Source organism: Lonchura striata, chromosome 4 (assembly GCF_050655825.1).
Source record: "Lonchura striata isolate lonStrDom1 chromosome 4, ASM5065582v1, whole genome shotgun sequence".
NCBI classification, from domain to species: Eukaryota; Metazoa; Chordata; class Aves; order Passeriformes; family Estrildidae; genus Lonchura; species Lonchura striata.
Genome location: NC_140706.1, coordinates 14,951,056 through 14,956,703, shown reverse-complemented (window position 1 = coordinate 14,956,703; position 5,648 = coordinate 14,951,056). Strand labels below are relative to the sequence as shown.

At 44.7% G+C, this 5,648-nt stretch overlaps 1 long non-coding RNA gene across 1 annotated transcript; it reads right to left on the bottom strand.

Moving 5' to 3' along the window:
* Positions 1 to 593: 593 nt before the first annotated feature.
* On the bottom strand, positions 594 to 4,904 carry LOC146767542 (uncharacterized). The gene is made up of 2 exons (XR_014954737.1): positions 1,432 to 4,904; positions 594 to 1,318 (listed from the first exon to the last, which is right to left on the bottom strand). It is a non-coding gene; the product is annotated as an uncharacterized LOC146767542 (long non-coding RNA).
* Positions 4,905 to 5,648: the final 744 nt, after the last annotated feature.

Sequence of the window (5,648 nt, the reverse complement as noted above, 5' to 3'; positions counted from 1 at the left end):
GTGTACCAGATTGCAAGTCAAATACATGAGTATCGGGAAGATGAATTTGTATACAATGCACTGTAAGTTCAGGATAAGCAAAAGAAAGAATGGAGGAATATACAAGTTAGTGTATGTCTACTTTGTAAACTTGTTTTCAGATTGTATTGTTGTAGGTACCTCTCTGACTGAAGCAAATGAATCAAAACAGCATTGAGTGACTCTGTCCAAGTCCCACAGTAACAAGCATCTTAGTTTCTACCCCTGCTTGTCATGGGTGGTCATGGCTTTCATGTCAGAAATCCCTTACTCCTGGTGTCTGTTAGCAGTTTTAAGTGAGACAGACATGTGATCTGTGAGACAGACTATTCCTTACAGATAGTGAGATCCACAATAAATGGAAGTAAATGGAAAAAACAGACAGGGATATAAAAATTAAGTAGGTTTAAGATGAATACTTCTTTGCAGCAGTTGAGGAGGAGCTCAGAGTGACCAGATAACATCTGCTGAGAAATAGGAGGATTTTATTTGGATTTGAGGAAGGGGAAAATCTACAAAGCAATGGTAAACTGTTATGCACCCCAGTTCACAAGACAGTGGGGAGAAAATAGCCATAGTGTTTTCTCTGACACATGTTGGGATACAAATGGACAAGCAGTTTGGCCATGAGGGTCTCCATGGCTGCTGCCAAGCACAGCTGCTTGGTCGTCTTTTGGGGGTGAATAACCCAATTGCATTCTGCATGCCTGGCAGACTTCTCCCAAAGGGTTCAGGGCAGGTGTATCCTTGCCCACTTCCAGGCTCATGACACCAGGTGTGCTATGCAGCCCTAAAGGTCGGTGGTGCAGTGAGTGGCAGTGTCAGGGGATCCACAGAAGGAAACAGGAATCACAGTGCTGTAGCAAGGTATGGGCCCTGCAATACCTCCTGGGGCATGGATGCCTTTCATGCTGATGCAGCTCAGATATCCCCAGTGCATCTGTGTTGACAGCAGCATCCCAGATCAGCCCAATTGATTTGGGCTTTTCTGTTCTGGAGTATTTCCCTTTTGCCCCAGGCAGGCTGGTGACAGAAGCTGGGAACACCTCTGCTATTGGTGTCGAGTCTTCCTGGCCTGACTCTGCCCCAGCCAGTGGCTGAGAACAGCTTTTAGGATGCTGGCAGGCCAAGCACCTTTGTGTAGGGCTTTCAGAGGTGCTGCTGGAAACAAGATGATGCCGGGGATGAAAGGGCAGCAGGGACCTCACCCCTGCCATCTCCGTGCAGCCAGGCCATGCAGCAGCTGAGGTGTTAGTGGGGACAGTGGCAGTGGCAGAGACATCACGGCTGTTTCCCCCTCCTGTTGAGTAGAGCATGGTAAGAGCAATGAGTTCCCTCCCCACCTCTCTGCTGCGAGCAGCACAGACACCCTTCCTGCAGCTCGGCGTTCCTTATTCATTACCATCTCCTTACCTCCACACCTGTTTGATATTACATATTCAATTTGGAAATACTGTCCTTTTTGTCCCCTTTTACACCATCTGTTGACACAATCCCGCGTGTGTGTCTGGGTAAGACCCAGCTGGCAGGAGGTGAACACATTCACATCTCCTGAAATTGCCGATTTGGGGAGGGGAGGCGGGGGACACGCACAGGCTCCGGAGCCCCGCACCCCGATAGCGGCGCAGCTGAGAAGCGGCAGTGCCCCGTGTGCTGGTGCCAGGCGTTATCAATGCACAGCCATCCCTGCGCCCCGCCTGCCCTCCCCACGCCCCCGACGGGCCTGTTGTAATGGGGGAACAATGGCAGAGGCAGAGTGCCCGGCACAAAGACAACAGCTGCACTCCCGGGTCGGCCTTCGCAGCCGCCCCGCACAATGGCCATGTGTAACCCCATCCCGCTGCCCGCCTCGGAATAATTTATTTATAGATGCAATATCTCTTTCACTGGCCTAGTTAAGAATGTCTTCTCATAAATGCATGGAAATTGAAATTATTCTCTGCTTTTCCCCCAAAAGATTAAGGTATCTGTTCCATTTAGATAAATAGCGCAATTTTGGAGGGGAAGAGGGAAAAAAGCTGTTGGAATATATGCAATAAAGGATGAGGAGAAGTTGATTAATTGTAACGTGTGCATTTTTAAAAATTAAATATATCTCGTTATTAGTGTCTCTGCAATAATAGGCACATGTTTAACTAAAGGAAAAAAAAATACTGAAGTCAGGAAAAAAAAGCCCTCCTAGGCAATGAATACTAGTCTTTCCTCTGCAAGAGATGACTGGTTGCCTCTTTGGCAATAAAACCTCTTTCACCCTCACAGACTGTAAGCATGAACATCTGCTTAGGACAGAGAATTTTCTACCATGCAGGAGACAGTGAATCATCTCTCACATGAAAATATGGTTGGTTCAGCACACTGCTTGCTTCTCTTAAATACAGCATATGCAGACTATGTATCATCTAAATGTGTAGTGTAACATAAGATCAGAAATGAGGACAGTCTCTGAGATCTCTAAAAAGAACTAAAACCAGCAAAAGATTTCAATACCCTCAATTTTTTAAATTAATAGCTCTTTAATTCTTTTTTCCCCCCTTCATTTTCACTACAACTAAGCTTCATTTTATTTGTCTAAATCCTGATCTCTGAATGCAAAGAAGTAGTAGATTGGTGACAACACTTTCCTGTGTTAAAAGAGTTGCTTTAAGGATCAGGACCCTGGAGTGCTTCATCCATCCACATTTTGTGTGCGTGTGAACATACCTGTGTAAGGAAAACATGACAAGACAGTCTCCAAATAGGAAAAAACTCTGGCGCTGCTAAACACTCTCCAGACACCTCCATCAGATTTAAAAACAACTAAAAACTCCTCATGATATGGAACACACTTTATTGGTCTCTCTGGGAGGAATTTTTAAAATTAAAAACACCATATATAACATTATCACAGTTTCTGTATAAAGTGTATTGGAAAAAAATGCATGGCTTATTTATATCATCCTCTCTTCCATCCCCTGCAGTCCACAGGAAAAGCCTCATGACTGGCAGCTGTTTGACTGCCCTATTATCTGAGCCTGCGTCCAGTCTGGCTAATTACAGTCACTGATTACTAAACACTGAGCAGCACTGTCACCTGCCTTAGCCTGACAGGATTATACCATCTGTGCCACATGGCCAGGGTATGGAAAGCTGGTGAAAGGTCACAAAAAGGGGCAAATAACCCTTAATGGGAGGTAAATGTATGTTTACAGACGTGACAGCTGACTGTCATTAGAGTATATACACGTATTCACAGCTGAAGATACTTCTCAAGGAAGAATAAGGGGCATACGAAGTGTGGCTTTGTCAGACAGTTGGGTTTTCTTCTGTCCCCAAAATAGGTGTTATTCACTGGGAAGAGACTAAATACACTTCTGTCAGACACATTGATGTAACACCGGGACCAAATGTTTTCCCTCCTCACCTCCCCAGACCGTGCCTGCCCAGCAGCAGCAGTTTGGAAAAGCTGATTTAGTGAAGCTGGTGCAAGCCTTTGTCCTGGTGAACTGTCTCCTTTAAGGGAGCTTGTTGGTTCTACTTGGTTTGTGTTCACAGAGGCACCCAAATTAAATCCACTGGGTAATGAAGACTGGGCTACTCTCAGGGAGCAGCGCAGGGGCTGTAAGCAGAGGGTCTCCCCTCTCCAATACCCTGCTCCAGTGCATGTCTTGCTTCCCTCCCACATGCAGTGACTGCATGGACATTGCTCCTTCCTGCACCTCTTCTCTCACCAGTGCCTACATGCTTGTACCTGCCCTCCGCTCTGCCCAAGCCTTTCTTATGGCTGCTGCTTTTCTTCCCCTGCACGCGAGAAATTTCTTTTCCCAAGTACATGTGGCAATGCAACCTTTTCACAGAAATCTTCATTCCTTGTTTAATGTCTCCATGAATTTAGGTTATGACTTTCCAAATGGTATTTTGCAACTTTTTCTATGTATCTGGGCTGAACCCTCCTGGGGTCAGAGAGGCGTAGTGTTTATTCACTACCTTTTTGGATCATTCCAACTCAAATCTGATCCCTCCTACACCTTGGAGGTTATCTAAGTTATCCGGAAATCACCATAATTTGTTGGCTTGGAGATTTTTTCTTGCTCACACCAGTCTCTGGGGCATTTTGCAGGCAGTATATACCCAAGAGCATCCATAAAGTGGCCTAAATCTGACAGTATATGCCTCTGGGTCTCTCAGCTTGTCCAGGGCTATTATCTGTGCAGAGGATGGTGACACGAAGTCTGACATGGGCTCAAGGTTGTCAGTCTTCTGTTATCAGCTGCTCAGTGAGTTGCACCATCACCTGCTGTGGCCACTCCCCCAGGTTTGGGTTGTGGTCTGCTGGGTAGGGAGCATCCTCCACTTTACTGTATTCTGCTTGAAATATGCAGGCATTTTAGCCATGAAAATAAGCAATCTGTGCAACTGGAAGTGATTTATTTCAGCTAAGTTGTGGTGTCACACGCTTACTACCTTGCTTTTATTCTCCTTGGATTTCTTGCCTAGACATTCTATTTTGCTGTCAAATTTGTATTATGTTTCTCCAGTTGTGTTCAATTGGTCTGGTCATTATTTACCAGGTGTTTTAGTATGTGATTCTAAGATAGATGTTTGACTGAAAAAAATTATTACAAATGGCCTTGCATAAATCAATTCACACCTTAAAGAAAAACACATGAATTCCCAAAAGGTGCATATATGTCATAATTGAAGCAGACTTACATTTAATGGAGTGTAATCTTCTTAGAAATCAAAATATAATTTATTTCATGTCACACAGGTGACCAACATTTAACAGCCACTGAGTACAGAAATTTTTCAAAAGGTATCAAATCAGGGTGTCTAATGCTCTGAGTTTTCATAGACAACCTGTGTGGTTTTCTAATAGCTGCTCTGTTCTGTTTTTTGTTTGTTTGTTTGTTTGTTTGTTTGTTTTTTTGGTGAGCTCTTTAAAATTGATCTCAGGAGGAGAACACATTCAAAAAGCAACTTTGTATGCACCTGTCTGTACAGAAATATGTTCACAAGTCTGCCAGTGGAATCAGACACTGACATTTCATGGGCAGTATCACCATCCAGACTGGGACTGGGACACTGGAGCAGAGGCCCACAATGATGATCCAGAGCACTGCTAGGAGAGCAGCAAGATGAAATTCAGTGGCACAAAATACATGCATTCTTTCAACCAGTGATGAGACTTTCTGTTGGAAAGTGAAAAGGAGCATAATTGGGATGTGCTGGTAGACTTCAGTCATTGGGGTGCTACTGATGTGCTGTAGCTGTGGAAATCCCAGGCTGATTCTGAGACACACCATTTCCAGGGCAGATAGAGAAATACTTTTAACTCATTTGGTTACCAGAAGTTACCCTTTTGCCTCTTGCCCCACCTCTGGGTGAATACAGGCAGATCTGGTGTTGCCCACAAGCCTGGTCAGCCATGCCCAGAGCAGATAAGTGCAAGCTGAAGCAGGTATGGAAAGCATTTCCTTGGATGAATGAGGGACCTGGCAGCTTAATTTGAGAGAGACAGCTTAGGGAGTGTAGCTCATTTAGCTCCTCAAGACAAATACCAAGAGAGAAAAAGATGTGATTGCTCACTCTAAATTTATCAGCAGAGGCAAATGCCAGAGAGGGAGAGGAACTATTTAAGGTGAAGGACAATG